Consider the following 18,997-nt stretch of genomic DNA (forward strand, 5'->3'; position numbering starts at 1 on the left):
GTAGGACTTAATACAAGAAAAAAGTAAACATCTCCTAGACGTGATAAAATCTATCAATGATAAGTATTAGACTTGATGAGCTAAATGTGACAAAAATGTTTCAACATGTCATATGTTAATTTTCTAAAATAAGTTATTATTATTCCGAGTTTAACACATATACATGTGTTAATTAAAAACAACCTTTTTGTTCTTATGTAGTGTTGGGTTGCAATTTTGGTTGTATGCCATAATTCCATCCAGTAGAGTGACAATAGAAAACTTTTGATGATAATCAATAAAAAACTTTTTTCCAAACTTGTCAAATGTTTTGTTAAAAACGTGACCGTTGAAAAAAGGAGGTTGAATAATAAAACTTAAAAAACAAATTATTTTTTTAAGAGTGTGCATCAAAATGGCCCGTTTAATAATGGGGAGTAAAAATATAGTCAAATTGTTTCAACGAACAAGGGTTCAATTGGATGTCTCTTAAAAAAAATCCGCGGGTACGGGTGATGGATCCAATGGATCCGCATCCACGACCCGCGGGTGCTATCCCTAATTGTGACAAGTACAAATCAACTAAAAGTCTAAAAAATAAATGCTCTTATAGGGACCAAATGTTCACAATAATTGCCTAAGCTAGATATGAAACAAATAGTTCATAAAAAAAAAGGTCGTTGTGCGTTTTCGGGATGATAGCCGAAATACACTTACAAAAGTAGGTCAGCCGTCAATTCTTTATGGCCATATCAACGTAGATCAATAAAATCATTTATGGTTTTGATAAAAGATTAATTAAAAATTAATTGTTTTTTGGTCTTGGATTCTCGGTAACAAAAGCAAAGGTTGTTTTTGGTTGCCACAACAAACAAGACAGAGGTTGTTGACTTTGTTGTTAAACATGGTACAAGTGAACAATAACAATAGATTATTGTTTTTGAAAAGAATAATGATGCGTTAATTTTATTGTATAAAATAAAATTAAAGAAAATGGTTTTCATTGATGACTATGAACAAACGCAAACAAAGTGTTTGTGGTATTTGGTGATTAAAAAAAAGTGCATCTAAAGCTTCTACTGAAAATAATATGCATCTAAAGCTTCTACTGAAAATTAATGTGCAAGGTACAACGTATAACTATATGGTCAAATTCATTTGAGCCTTCGGAGTCACAAGTATATGATGTATATATATATTACTCAATTAACAAAATAGTAAATCTAAATTAATTCATATGAATAGTAAAACGAAATTAATTAATTTACTATTCACATAAAAAAGCGCATATGATAAAAAGCGCATCGCATATGATAAGCGCATATGATAAAAAGCGAATATGATGAAAAGCACAACGCATATGATGAAAATCGCATATGATTAAAAGCGCATATGGTGAAAAACACAGCGCATATGATTAAAAGCGTATATGGTGAAAAGGATATATGATAAAAAAAAAACACATATGGTGATTTATAAAAAAAAAAAAAACACATATGGTGATTAATGGAAAGCACATATGGTGATTAATGAAAAGTATATTGTGAAAAAGAATCACAAATGTTTCTTGAAAGAATTCAAGGTAAGATATATGAACCAATTCATCCATCATGTGAACCATTTTGATATTTCATGGTTCTAATAGACGCATCTAGCGGATGGTCTCATATTTGTATGTTATCAAGCCGTAATATGGCATTTGCAAAGTTTCTTGCACAAATTATTAAATTGAGAACACATTATTCTGATTACACCATTAAAAGGATGAGACTTGATAATGCTGGTGAGTTAACATCTCAAGCATTTAATGATCATTATATATCTACAGGGATTGTTGTTGAACATCCAGTTGCTCATGTGCATACACAAAATTGGTTTAGCTGAATCAATAGATAAACGCTTACAGCTAATAACTAGACAATTGATAATGAGTACAAATCTCTCAATATTTATATGTGGACATGTAAATTTACATGCTGCGACATTAATTCGCATTATACCATGTGGAAGTCGTAAATATTTTCACTTAATACTTGATTTTGGCCAAGAGCCAAATATTTTCTACCTTAAAACATTGGTTGTGCAGTGTATGTTCCAATTGTATCACCACAACACAATAAAATGGTTCTTCAAAGAAAGATGATAATATATTTTGGATATAAAACATCTTCAATCATAAGATATATTGAACCCATGATGGGTGATGTTTTTACAGCACGTTTTGCTGATTGTCATTTTAATAAAACATTATTCCCTAGATTAGGGGGAGAAATAAAAATAAAAAATAAAATGATGCTTCATGATGTGAACATCAATTAAGGTATATTGAACTCGCACAAAAGAATGTGAAACGAAAGTTCAAAAATAATGCATATGCAAGAACTTGCAAATTAATTACTTTATGCATTTACAGATATAAAAAAGTGACTAAATCATATATACCAGCGATAAATGCTCCAGCTCGAACTGAAATTCCAAAAGCTGGCAATAATGTCACTGTTGAGTCTTTGCCACGCATCAAACGTGGAAGATCAATTGGTTCCGAAGATAAAAATCCTCGAAAAAGAAAATCAGCTGATAATGAGGTAAGAGAAAGTGTTCAAGAAGAACCACAAATCAATATTCCTTCTGCAGAGGATATTGATAAATGTAAATACTAAAATTGCGATAAATTATGCAATATTATGGAACCGAAATAAAACTAAAATCTCTATGAGATATTTTCATATAATGTTACAATGACATCATGAATAAAGATGATGATCTGGAACTAAAATCTGTCATTGAATATACAAAATGGACATGATTGAGCTCAATAAAAAGGAGCAATAAGAGCTGAATTAGAATCGCTCGATAAAAGAAAAGTTTTTGGATCAATCGTTATCACTTTTAAAGATGTGAAACGTATGGGATACAAATGAATTTTTATCCGAAAAGAAATGTGCAAATGAAGTTACAAGGCAAAACTAGACTTGTAACTCAATATTTCCCACAAAGACCAGAAATGAATTAGGAGGAAAAATTATCCTCCTGTAATGGATACAATTACTTATTAGATACTTAATCAACCTGGTAGTTATTTAAATGCATCTCATGAATGTTGTTACTACTTATCTGTATGGATCACTTAATAGTGATATATATGAATATACCTAAAGGGTTAAGGTATCATAAGCATCTAATGTAAAACCCAAGGGAATATATTCCATTAAATCACAAAGATTTCTAAGTGGGTTTATACAAACGGGACGTATGTGGTATAACCGATTAAATGACTACTTGATAAAAAAAGGGTATAAATATAAACTTATTTTGCACGTATGTTTTATAAAAACAATGTTCGGATATGAGATCGTAGTTGTTTATGTCAATGTTCTTAACATCATATGAACAAATAAAGAGATCTATGAAATCATTCAACTTCTAAAGAATTATTTTGAAATGAAAGATCTTGAAAAAACCAAGTATTACCTTGGATTGCAAATTGAGCATATGCCTAATGGTTTACTTGTACATCAAACAACTTATACCGAAAAGATTTTAAAACATTTTTTTTAAAGACAAACTCATTGTTGTTAGATCACTCAATATTGACACTGATCTATTTCATCCCTGCGAAGATCATGATAATTTTAACAGATCGGAAGTTCTATATTTTAGTGCAATTGAGGTTCTTATGTATCTTATAGATTATACAAGATCTGACATTTCTTTTGCAGTTAATTTGTTGACAAGGTTCAGCTCAGCCCCTACCAAAAGACATTGGAATGGGATCAAACAAATAGTTTGATACCTTCGGGGAACTACTAATTTATAATTATTTTATTCTAACAACTCGAAACAAGATTTGTTTGGTTATACAGATGCAGATTATTTATCCGATCTACATAAAGCTAAATCTCAAACTGGATATGTATTCCTAAATGGAGGCACCGCAATATCATGACGTTCTCAAAACAAACACTTGTTGCAACATCATCAAATCATGCCGAAGTGATTGCATTACATGAAGCTACTCGGGAATGATTTTAGTTAAGATCAATGATACAAATCATTATTGATTCTTGTGGACTAGAACGCTATAAAAGCGTAACAACTATCTATGAAGATAATACAGCTTACATAATACAAATGAAAGAAGAGTATCAAAAATGACAGAACAAAACATAAATGCTGACGAGGCGCTAAAGCTATAAACGGTCTTAACGGTCATAAGTTTGATGGAAAAGAATGGTATATTGGTAAGGCTCAGAAAAAGACTGAAAGGGAATAGGAACTGAAACAACGGTTTGAACAAACCATGAATGAGACTGTAGACAAATCACGAGGGCCAAACTTGTACATAAAAGATTTAGATGATACAGTTTCAGATGAAAACCTCAGATTTTTCTCATATACTCAAGATATCGTAAAAGACAACCAGATTAAAATGAGATACGTTCAATCAACAACTCTGCTGATCTTTATACCAAAGCACTGCTAACTGATATTTTCAGAACACACGTTCATAATATTGGCATGAGGCATGTTCAGAAGATGTAACAACTCAGGCGTTGCCTACTTGAGGGGGAGTCAACTTTATGCTGCACTCTTTTTCCCTTAGCTAAAGTTTTATCCCAATGAGTTTTCTTTAGCAAGGTTTTTAACGAGGCAGTACTAGTTATTCTCTAATAAAATTGTCATCCAAGGGGGAGTGTTATAAAATATCTAGATTGTGTTATAAAATATCTAGATTGGATGTTAATTTTATTATTATTATATTTCTTGCATAGTAATATTTTATACTATAAATAGACATGTATGGTAACCATTTAAGGTGCACCATTTCTCTTGAAATATCAATATCAATATTTCTTCTCTCCTTCTTCTCTCTTTTTCTCTCTTTGTTCTTATAACCATTAAAGGTAGTTATAAGCCTACTGAATTATAACAATCTTTATAATTTTGTTTGTTTATATTGTCTAATATCAAGTAGCCTATTAAAGGAGATTTCCATATGAAATAAAGAAGGTTTACATAAAATATATGTGAAGCTTTTGTGGTTTGCTCTAATAACAAATAACGTGTGCACATAGTGATTGTATACATATATTTTACGAGTATAAATGTTGTCACAATAATGCTTGTAGATTCCTGTTTTTAATTGTTGTTCTTTCAAGTATTTGTTTAAACATTGTTGTTTTCTATCTCATGTAACTTGATGAATTATGTTAGTTTATCTACATGTTGATTATATAACGTATTGTACGTTAATTATTTTTTTGTAAAAACCCGTAATTCCACGGGTCTTTGCACTAGTTCTAACTGAATTGTTTAATTTGGGCTAGTGCTTGACTAGACTTTGTAAGATCACTTTTATAATAATTTTAGGTCGTTGGCCACTTTACCCAATACAGTATATATGGTCTTTCGAGCCCATATTTTTATTTTATTAAAATAAACTCATATAAGAATAGTAAATAAATCGAAGGATGATGATTTCATGACTAAATGCTGAGACCGAATTGAGAGTGGGATTACCTATAGATCAATAGATTATTACAAATTTCGTATATATCATTCACATATCACCATAATATTAAATTTATCAAATGTTACTCCTTCAAATATTTAAAATTAAGGAATGTCAATTAGATATTCCACACACACACACACACACACACACACACACACACACACATATATATATATATATATATATATATATATATATATATATATATATATATATATATATATATATAAAGTTACAATTATAACAGTTATTATAATTTATAATAAGTATTATAATTTATAATATAATAATAACTATTATAAAACAAATTAGCTACATCAAATTTTGTTCTAGATTTAATCACCTTACATATGTTATATGTTGGTGGTTTATTTGAATTTTTTTTTTCAATGTTGGAGAATGTTTTGAAATTCAGTCAACAATTTTAAAGACCCTGTTCACTCGATACTATTACACATATATTTATTTCGTTCATTAACAGTCGCGCAGTGCACGAACTCAAAGCTCGATATTTAAATTTGCAATAATCTAACTTTATAACTTCAGTTGCTAATGTTGCAGCTTTTTATTTATCCATGCTGACATGTAATTAGTACAATTAATCTCATTTTAATTATAATTATCAATTTAAGTATCTCAATTTAATTACAATTATTATCAACGTATTTGACCTGCAATTTGAAACGGATAGTAAACCCCCTAAACAATATTCACCATCTCTCGAATGTTTATGGTACTTTTTGAAGTTATTGCAGATGTATATTCAATTTCAGACATACTTTTTAATTTGTATACTTTAATTTTTTCGTAAGTTTTCAAATCTATGTGGTCATGTGATTTATGATTGATTTCATTTGATAAATTCTTATATTTTTTCTATTTATTTAATATCGCTATTTATATACCAATATGAACTGCAAATTATATTTTTCCCCAGATTTTTACACACTCGTGCAACACACAGACATAAAAACCTAGTATATATATACTTGATTTTTTGAGTCCGTGCGTTGTAGGGTGTGTAATAATCCGTGTAAAAAATGTAATTTACATTCCTATTGTTATGTAAATAGTAATACTAATAAAATAGGAAAAATATAAGAATTATTTAAGAGCACGTAGTGTTGACAAATTTTAAAATTTGTGCGTTGCACGGTGGGTAAAATAATCGTGCAATATTAATTGATTTTTTCAAACAATTATTCTTTTGAGTTTAAGAAGCCGTGGTGTTGACAAATTTTTAAAAATTCTTTTGAGTTTAAGAGCCCGTTGTGACAACCCGAAAATTTCCAACCAAATTTAAACTTAATCTTTATATGTTTTCGACACGATAAGCAGAGTCTGTAATGTTGAAATTTCAAAAACTTTGAACTGTGTTCATGTATTCATTTACCCTTTGACTGCTCTCGATGATTCACGAATAATTAATTGTAAATAGTTATGTGTGTAAATATATAAATAATAATTTGAAATATAATTTGAAGTATTATATATTGTTGTTATTAATTATGTAAAATAAAAATAAAAATAGGATATTATAATAATTATTATTTAAAATATATCTATAAATATAAATAAAGTATATATATAAAAAATAAATATTAAATGATTGTAATACTCGTTAGACGTTTCGATTATTAATTAGAGAAGTTTAATTCGAACTTATATGATTTTAAAATAAACGGTGATCCAAAAATGAGTTCTATAAATTTTAGGCTTACCAAAAATGTATTTAGGATCTAGGTATTTAATTTTAACACTTTCTATATTTTTCTCCAGAATTGAGAGGGACAGTTGATGTAATTTTTATTTAATAAATTAAGGATCGAATTTTATATCATAATGACCAAAATAAATAAATATAGTTAATTTAAAAATATGAGATTTTTCTGAACACTTATATTTGCCACTGAGTAACAACGGAGTACGAAATAATAGTCCGAGAAAACTGTCGGTAGAATAAATTAAAACACTGGCTGCTATACTATTGAATTTTTCATTGAGATTACTATTTGATTACTATTTGCACAGTTTAAAAACGTAAATTGAATTATTATATGGGTTTACTGTGTTTGTTTTACATTCCCTCACATATATGTGTTCGGTGTATATATATATATACATATGCAGAAGGCATATTAAAACACCTCACACCACCTTTAATAACAACCCATATCACCCCATCTCTATTTTGGTATTTCCTCTTCCTTCTCCTTCACAATTCCCATCTCTCTTCTTCTCTCTCTCTCTCTTCTAGTTTGAAGAACCAACACCACCTTCTCAATACTTCATTGGATCAATAACCCAAAAACATGAACACCCTGGTTGTGTTATACGAATCACATCACCCACCTTCAAACCTCACCACTCGATTATTGTTATTGCATCACATGCTCGTTCAATAGGTTTGATCACTAAACCACAACCAATGAGTCGCCACCACCACCTAGCCTTCATAATCATCACCATAACCATATCACCATCGACCACACCTAGGACTTACAACTCGAACCATGTTCCTGCTATTCGAATAACCCTAACAAAACTACCCTTGTTGCTACCCATTTTATGGCTTATATTTCAATCCCAGCCCAAAACCGACACCACAAAAAGCTGTTAAAACAGCCTGTGGTGACAACTATATTACTGTTTCAGTCCGACTAATAAAACATCCCAAAACGCCACCTAGAACTCGCTATTTTTCTGTTTAGTTTTATGTCGAACAGACCCAGACATAACCCTACTACCACCTCCTTCAATCGTTAACCACCTCACCACCATCAAACGACTACTTCTACATTTGCTTCGATAGTGAACCCAGCAAACACCCAAAACAATCACAACGTTAAACTACAGCTGCTGCGTTGTATTTTGTTTTTCTGTTCTTTTTTTTCCTATCCTGCTACAGTCCGAGAACTATCACCACCACCATTACCATTGAAACCCATAAATATTTTCTATTTTAATCAACCCAAAACACCACCAACAAATTTTCTCCTGTTTCTGCTTCGTTATTTTCGTTCGATGATAGAGAATGATGATGATGAACCTTTAAAACCCTATCACGATGATGATGATTTATATATACTTTTTTAAACAATAATGATGAGGAAGAGATACGATGAGAAGGAGAAAGAAACAGATAAACTGCTTGTTGCTATTGCGTGATTTTTTTTCTTTCTTTCTTTGTGGCCGACAATTACAAACAATAAACCCCACTTGATTTATTTTATTCACCTACTTCACAAGATCTGTTTCTTTTCTGTTTTAAAAACGAAACCACAACTGGATCCCTATTCTGTATTTGTTATCGAATTGATTGTTGGGTCATGATCATGATATCTTTTGAATTGGGTCGATAAATACTAGGTGGACTAGTGAGACACTTGGGCCGTGTTTGTTCATGATGTTGAGCCATGTTAAAAATCACTTTGCTCGACTACTAGGCCGCTGCCATTCGGTTTGATTATATATTTTTTTCTATTTTGGACGATGCAATATAGGGTGATGATGAGTTAATAACTATGGTATAATATAGATGATGATGTTGGATATTAGAATGAGGGTGCTCGATGAAATGAAAAAGGTAGACGATGAGGATGATGATTATGATCGTGCTTCTGTAAATGGTGATAACATGATGATAATAATGATATATTGTGATGTTAATTATGATAGAACTATAAATATTTAGATGATGTATGATGAGGTTTGATGAAGAAAAAGTGTAACGACCCGTCCTAATCCTCTTGGACGAAGTCATTAACATTTGGTCCCATTGCGAGGCGTTGACTTAAATATGCCATGAACGACTCCAAGTAATATCTTTAAAATGAGCAAATGCACAGCGGAAGGTTTCTTTCATACCTGAGAATAAACATGCTTAAAAGTGTCAACCAAAAGGTTGGTGAGTTCATAGGTTTATCATAACAATCATTTCAATATCTTAATAGACCACAAGATTTCCGTTTATAAATATATGTACACTCGCAAGTGTATAAAAGTATTCTATAAGTTGTAGGCACCCGGTAACAAGCCTTAACGTTCATGTTTTACCCTCTGAAGTACACCAGATCATGTGTGTTTAAAATAACCTCGAAGTACTAAAGCATCCCATAGTCAGGATGGGGTTTGTCAGGCCCAATAGATCTATCTTTAGGATTCGCGCCTACCGTACATAGACAAGTAGTTTAATGTTACCAAGCTAAGGGTATATTTCTGGTTTAAACCCACGTAGAATTAGTTTTAGTACTTGTGCCTATTTCGTAAAACATTTATAAAACAGCGCATGTATTCTCAGCCCAAAAATATATATTGCAAAAGCAACTAAAAAGGGAGCAAATGAAACTCACTATACTGTATTTTGTAGTAAAAATACATATGACATCATTGAACAATTATAGGGTTGACCTCGGATTCACGAACATATATCATTTATATATATTAATACATATATTTGTAATCTAACAAATTGATTATATCTTAAATTGTATATTATATATTTAATTTGTATGTATCTTTAAAAATGACAAATATTTATATAGTTATATTAATATTTATATATGAGTTATATTATATTAAAAATACATCTTTTGTTATATATGAATATTTATATAAAAAAAAATATGTTTATAATATGTAATATTATTATAAGTATAATTTTATATACATAATATTTATTTGTTGTAAAAATAATAATGATAATAGTAGTAATAATAATAATAATAATAATAATGATAATAATTTTTAATAATAATAATGATACTAATATTTATATTAAAAAAATATAATGATAGTAGTACTACTAATAATAAAACTAATACTTATGATAATAATAATAATAATAATAATAATAATAAAAATAAAAATAATACTTATGATAATAATAATAATAATAATAATAATAATAATAATAATAATAATAATAATAATAATAATATTGAAAACTACCCTTTAAAGCTTGTTCTAAAAATAAATGCCCGTGCTCGAACTCAAGACCTCTCGCTCACCCGCAATGTCCCTAACCATCCAAGGTAACATGATTTTCTATTTTAATTTGCTAATAAATTCCATTTAACAGTGTCATATTTTTCCCCTTTTCTAAAAAAAATGGCAGAGGCTGGGTTCGAACCCAAGACCTCACGAATAAGTACACAACACATCAAACCATTGCTCTAACTGCATTTATCTGTAATAATTCTCTTCTTAAATGTTTTAACCATTACGTAACAGTCTTCTTCTTCCATATATTTTCACATAAAATCACCAATCATAATCATAATCGTATCACTATGTCATCGTCCTATCATCTAGCCATTATCATCATAGTATCATTCAATTGTCACCATAGCATCATCATTGTTATTCCGACATCATCATCAACATACATCATAGCCGTAACCATAATCATATTCACGTAATCATAGTCACTATTCATCATCTTCCTCAAATCATCATCGTTTATCATCCTTAATTATCACTTCATTATTATTGTTATTTTATTTTTTTATATGCGTTTAAAATCCTAACAGACACCTCGAGTAGCAGCTGCAGTTGATTATAACAGGAACATAATAGCATCAAAACGATACGAGTATAGCAGCAGAAAGTTGCAGGTTACGTGGATTTTGGTTGAATGGTTTCGAATATCAGAAGAACAGAAAAAAACAGAAAATAGAAGGAGTTGCAAGTTACGTCGTGGTGTTCAATGATGGTGGTCCTCAGTTTTGAAGTGATGATGGAGAGTGGTGATCCTCGGTGGTGGAAGTTCACGGTGGTGTGGTAGTTTGAGGGTTGAGCTGTAGGAGATGGTTCTTGAAGGTTGACAACGGTGGTGATGGTTCAAGGAAGAATAAGAAAATAAGGAAGTAAAGGTGATGGTGGCCGGTGGTAGGGTGGTTCATGGTGGAGGTGAAGGTGGCCGTGAGGTGATGGGTTTCTAAAGATGGTGGTGGTCGGACATAATTGTTGTGTGCTTCTCGGTTGATAAATCATATATGCATATCATATATATGTTTAGGTATGCATTATATATATGAATTCATATATGAATGAATTAGGTAAAAAGAGGAAACATTAAACTAATCATACTCAATTATGCATAGTGAAGCAGCCTCTGATATGATTATTTCTGCCGACACTATTTTCACCGAGTGGTATATCGTGTCCATTGCTAAACAGTTAATGTATAAAAGTGTCCCTAAAAATCCCAAATTTTCAGATTAAATATCTTTAATTATTTCACTCATTAACTGTTTGAAACCTGATCAAAAAGGTTATATAATTATTTATTTTCTTTTCCAATTATTATGTACGGAGTACTAAAATTTAAACTAAAAAGGTAAAAAAATATTTTTGTCAAAACTAAAATCCTCGTAATCAATTTACAGTCCAAATTTTATCTTAATCATTCATGAACATGTATTATATCTATACTAAAACTAACAAAACGTCAACCGAGTGTCCTTGAAGTTTACTAATTAGGCTCAAAATCAATTATTTTTAACATATTCTCTTTCTATATATAAACAGTTTTAAATAGCAAGTTTTATTACACAAATGAATATATTTATTGTAATATTCATATATTCATATATATATATATATATATATATATATATATATATATATATATATATATATATATATATATATATATATATATATACCTATATATATAATAATAGTTTATTAATTTAATTCAAGTTATTATATATACATACATGTACACATATTTTTACAAATAATGATTCGTGAATTGTCGGGAATAGTCAAGGTCAAATGATTTCATGAAATAGTTCAAAATTTTGAGATTCAACCTAACAGACTTTGCTTATCGTGTTGAAAATACAATATCGTATCGAGAGTTTGATTTAAAATTAGTCGAAATTTTCTGGGTCGTGACTGTACCTACCCATTAAAGATATTTCGTCCCGAAATTTGAGTGAGGTAGTCATGGCTAACAATAAAAATGTTTTCATGAAGAACATGAGTTGATAATTAGAGGTTCATCATTATTGATTAATATAGATTAAACAATTCGATTATGTGAAGCGTACAAATGAAGCTGTCACAAAAGAGTGAAAAGTTTCGTCTTAAGTTTTGACGTAGTCATGGTGGATTTCCGGAATTCAAGGAATTTAAGAAAATCCTCTAATCAGAAAGAAAATGTAATAACACGATTTATTAGCAATTGTTGGAATTACGGAAGAACATAAATATCAAAAGAAATATTTTCGTGATATGCTTAGAGCTTAAGTAGAATGAAAAAGTCGTGTAACATGACACATGATGACGGTATTGTCTGTGAATCATCACGTTCCATTAGAAATTCAGCATGACTTACTGTAATATAACCAAGTTGGCCTGACGTCATTATATTATACTAACCCATGCTTCAATTCCCAACACTTCTCCACAATTTATTCGTAATTTATACTTAGATTTTACAGAAGTTTCCAATATGATGGAATGCAGAAAACACGAAAAGGTAAATAATTTCGGACAAGAATATTTATGAAAATATCCTCAAAAATATCGAAGATATTTATGATGATATTTTGGAATTTCTAAGTTCAAAAGTTGATGAAGAAAAATTTTCCACAAGATGACTTCGGAGCAAGATATACTCTAAAGATTTCATCGAATCCAGAATTACGTGGATTCTTTGAATATAGAGTTTAGTCCTTGTATTTGTTCTTTGTTTCCTTCATGGTTAGCTCAATTCATTTTTTTTTCAGTACCCAATTTTCTATCGAGCGTTCCCAACACTCCATTCTTTATCATCAAACTCTTGGCCATTTAGGCCATCTACATGCTGCTTCGTCCGCATTTTCAAAGTTAACGGATCTGGATCATTGGTTATCAAATCGAGGTGTTTTTAGGAGAATTGCGTTTTGAGATGATTAAAAGCTGATGGTAGTATGGTGGAATATAAAAGGTTTTCTGGTAACAATAAATTATCACACATATATAACAAGGTTATACTAAAGTTGTCTTGCTGGAGCTGTGACAAAATTGGCTATTTTGAAGAAGAACTGCAAAGTTATTTTGGATAATAATAACACTAAAGGAATTAGCACAGCTACGTGTTAAATGTTTACTCAGTTTTCGAGAGTTTTTCAGATGCATAACTATATGTATCAACCTTTTCTTCCATAGATGAAGTGCGGTTGATTCATCCTCTCGATTGAGGTGTTTTCAAGAACCATGAAAGGTTTAGACGCAGATTGTAATTGTCAAGATACAAATGAGGTTTAAGATGAAATCAAGTGGCAAGCTTGAAGGATTGTTTAGTTTCATATGTTATAATCAATATTTTAATTCATTTTAATTGTCCAATGTTGGTAATCCATAGTTCAAAGTCCACAGTTAACAGTCTAATAATTCATATATAATTTAATATATATTATTTGAATTAATTAATACGTATCGTGACCCGTGTACATGTCTCAGACTCGATCACAATTCAAACTATATATATTATTGTAAAATCAACCTCAACCCTGTATAGAGAACTCGATCATTACTGCATATAGAGTGTCTATGGTAATTCCAAATAATATATATAGATGCGTCGATATGATATGTCAAAACCTTGTATACGTGTCCCGATATTTAAAGTGCGTAAAATAAATAACAGAAATTAAATGACGATAAATAAAATGCGTAAAATAAATAACAGAAATTAAATGACGATAAATAAAATTGCGAGAATTAAAATGCGATAAATAAATTGCGATAAATAAAATGTAATACAGAATTAACAGTTAGCTAGGATTTTGTTAGCGTGGATTCTTAACAAAATTTCATATTGTTAATTAGTCTGTTTCTAATCAATTTTTATTGTGTCCATTATTTCTTCGTTATGCCACTTGTTGGATTCTGATAGATCAAAATCCAAATATCAAATTGAATTTGAATGAAAATAGTTATTCTTTGGTGAACGGATACGTATATCGGTGATTGTAAATAGAATAGTAAATGATCGTTGAATCAAATTCGAAGAATGTACAGTGTAACTTATTAATGTGAAATCTAATTATTCCTCGGGTATTACCTACCCGTTAAAATATTTTCACCATTAACAGTTTGTACAAATGAATTTTTATTTACAATCTTTATGAAAACATATATACATATATATTTTCTTCAGATGTAATCATGGATTTAATGAGTTAATATAATATTAAACTCATTTAGTTTTCGGTTGGAACTAGAATAAATAATCTCTAAAACTTTAGAGATTATATATTCGCCATGTCGAACGAAGATAAATGAGGTAGAACGATACGTAGAACGAAGATCATACTCGAAGTACAGATGGTGATATTGAAGCATGGATTGTTGATGGTACTGGTGCTGTTATTGATGGTACTGTTGGTGCCGGTGATGTTGCTGAAACTGGTAGATTTTGGACCATATTCTCCAAATTGATTACTCGAGCGCGAAGTTCGTTGACTTCTTATATTATTCCGGGATGATTGTCGATCAAAACGAGAGGATGAATAAGATCTTGAATTTTATATAGAATATAATCGTGGCGAGATATTCTGGAAATGAGAGAGAAAATAGTATCATGAACAAGTTCGCAGGTAAGTGCTTCAGGTTCTTTGCTAAGAGGTGAATTTGGTTGATGGAAAGGATCGCCTTCTTCTCGTCTCCATTGATTAAGTTGACTACGAACACATCCTCAATTCATCCAGAACAGATGATGGCTAATTGGTTGATCTATTCCGATCATACTGCTTTCAGAGCTCGAGTGGAAATCCATATCGGAATAGCTGTCGGAATAACTATCGGAATAGCTATCGAAATCTTAGGGACTCGAACTGGTTGAGGGATTCATCTCGTACGATCAGATGAAGGATTTTTGATAAGAAATAGATTATATGATGTAGATTAGTACCCTGCAATACATAATTTACATATGCATATATAATACTAAAATCCCATAAGTTACGGAGAAATCTACGGAATATGTCCGGCAAAGTTACAGTAACAGATACGCTAAGATATGAAGTAGCAGATACATTAAATATGAATTTTGTCTATACACTATTCATGCAATTCAGGCAGTAAGATATGTCTAGATTAAGAATGATAAGCAAGTGATTCCCTAAGAATGATAAGCAGGTAATTTTTGACACGAAATGATAAGCAAAACTTTTGACATGTAGACATGGTCGAAGTCCAGACCCACTAATGTACCTAAACAACTATCAGTTAGACACACAAATGCAAGACCTGGTTCACTAAGACCACCGCTCTGATACCAACTGTAACGACCCATCCTAATCCTCCTAGACGAAGTCATCAACATTTAGTCCCATTGCGAGGCGTTGACTTAAATATGCCATGAACGACTCCAAGTAATATCTCTAAAATGAGCAAATGCACAGAGGAAGGTTTCTTTCATACCTGAGAATAAACATGCTTAAAAGTGTCAACCAAAAGGTTGGTGAGTTCATAGGTTTATCATAACAATCATTTCAATATCTTAATAGACCACAAGATTTCCGTTTATAAATATATGTACACTCGCAAGTGTATAAAAGTATTCTATAAGTTGTAGGCACCCGGTAACAAGCTTTAACGTCCATGTTTTACCCTCTGAAGTACACCAGATCAGGTGTGTTTAAAATAACCTCGAAGTACCAAAGCATCCCATAGTCAGGATGGGGTTTGTCAGGCCCAATAGATCTATCTTTAGGATTCGCGCCAACCGTACATAGACAAGTAGTTTAATGTTACCAAGCTAAGGGTATATTTCTGGTTTAAACCCACGTAAAATTAGTTTTAGTACTCGTGCCTATTTCGTAAAACATTTATAAAACAGCGCATGTATTCTCAGCCCAAAAATATATATTGCAAAAGCAACTAAAAAGGGAGCAAATAAAACTCACCATACTGTATTTTGTAGTAAAAATACATATGACGTCATTGAACAATTATAGGGTTGACCTCGGATTCACGAACCTATATCATTTATATATATTAACACATATATTTGTAATATAACAAATTGATTATATCTTAAATTGTATATTATATATTTAATTTGTATGTATCTTTAAAAATGACAAATATTTATATAGTTATATTAATATTTATATATGAGTTATATTATATTAAAAATACATCTTTTGTTATATATGAATATTTATAAAAAAAAATATGTTTATAATATGTAATATTATTATAAGTATAATTTTATGTACATAATATTTATTTGTAGTAAAAATAATAATGAAAATAGTAGTAATAAAAATAATAATAATAATAATAATAATAATAATGATAATAATTTTTAATAATAATAATGATACTAATATTTATATTAAAAAAATATAATGATAGTAGTACTACTAATAATAAAACTAATACTTATGATAATAATAATAATAATAATAATAATAATAATAATAATAATAATAATAATAATAATAATAATAATATTGAAAACTACCTTTTAAAGCTTGTTCTAAAAATAAATGCCCGTACTCGAACTCAAGACCTCTCGCTCACCCGCAATGTCCCTAACCATCCAAGGTAACATGTTTTTCTATTTTAATTTGCTAATAAATTCCATTTAACCAGTGTCATATTCTTTCCCCTTTTCTAAAAAAAATGGCAGAGGCTGGGTTCGAACCCAAGACCTCACGAATAAGTACACAACACATCAAACCATTGCTCTAACTGCATTTATCTGTAATAATTCACTTCTTAAATGTTTTAACCATTACGTAACAGTCTTCTTCTTCCATATATTTTCACATAAAATCACCAATCATAATCATAATCGTATCACTATGTCATCGTCCTATCATCTAGCCATTATCATCACAGTATCATTCAATTGTCACCATAGCATCATCATCGTTATTCCGACATCATCATCAACATACATCATAACCTTAACCATAATCATATTCACGTAATCATAGTCACTATTCATCATCTTCCTCAAATCATCATCGTTTATCATCCTTAATTATCTCTTCATTATTATTATTATTTTATTTTTTTATTTTTATATGCATTTAAAATCCTAACAGACACCTTGAGTAGCAGCTGCAGTCGATTATAACAGGAACATAATAGCATCAAAACGGTACGAGTATAGCAGCAGAAAGTTGCAGGTTACGTGGGTTTTGGTTGAATGGTTTCGAATATCAGAAGAACAGAAAAAAAACAGAAAATAGAAGGAGTTGCAAGTTACGTCGTGGTGTTCAATGATGGTGGTCCTCAGTTTTGAAGTGATGATGGAGAGTGGTGATTCTCGATGGTAGAAGTTCACGGTGGTGTGGTAGTTTGAGGGGTGAGCTGTAGGCGATGGTTCTTGAAGGTTGACAACTGTGGTGATGGTTCAAGGAAGAAGAAGAAAACAAGGAACTAAATTTGATGGTGGCCGGCAGTAATGGTGGTTCACGGTGGAGGTGAAGGTGGCCGTGAGGTGATGGGTTTCTGAAGATGGTGGTGGTCGGACATAATTGTTGTGTGCTTCTCGGTTGATAAATCATATATGTATATCATGTATATGTTTAGGTATGCATTATATATATAAATTCATATATGAATGAATTAGGTAAAAAGAGGAAACAGTAAACTAATCATACTCAATTATGCATAGTGAAGCAGCCTCTGATATGATTATTTCTGCCAACATTATTTTCACCGAGTGGTATATCGTGTCCATTGCTAAACAGTTAACGTATAAAAGTGTCCCTAAAAATCCCAAATTTTCAGATTAAATATCTTTAATTATTTCACTCATTAACTGTTTGAAACCTGATCAAAAAGGTTCTATAATTATTTATTTTCCGTTCCAATTATTATGTACGGAGTACTAAAATTTAAACTAAAAAGGTAAAAAAATATTTTTGTCAAAACTAAAATCCTCGTAATCAATTTATAGTCCAACTTTTATCTTAATCATTCATGAACATGTATTATATCTATACTAAAACTAACGAAACGTCAACCGAGTGTCCCTGACGTTTACTAATTAGGCTCAAAATCAATTATTTTTAATATATATTCTCTTTCTATATATAAACAGTTTTAAATAGCAAGTTTTATTACACAAATGAATATATTTATTACATATGTTAAGTAATTAAATTTAATATAACAATATATATATACAAGTAATATTCATATATATATATATATATATATATATATATATATATATATATATATATATATATATATATATATATATATATATATATATATATACCTATATATATAATAATAGTTTATTAATTTAATTCAAGTTATTATATATACATACATGTACACATATTTTTACAAACAATGATTCGTGAATTGTAGAGAATAGTCAATATCAAATGATTTCATGAAATAGTTCAAAATTTTGAGATTCAACCTAACAGACTTTGCTTATCGTGTTGAAAATACAATATCGTATCGAGAGTTTGATTTAAAATTAGTCGAAATATTCTGGGTCTTGACAAAAAGAAAAACAGAAATACGAGT

This window comes from Rutidosis leptorrhynchoides, chromosome 5 (genome assembly GCF_046630445.1).
Source record: "Rutidosis leptorrhynchoides isolate AG116_Rl617_1_P2 chromosome 5, CSIRO_AGI_Rlap_v1, whole genome shotgun sequence".
Classification (NCBI taxonomy): Eukaryota; Viridiplantae; Streptophyta; class Magnoliopsida; order Asterales; family Asteraceae; genus Rutidosis; species Rutidosis leptorrhynchoides.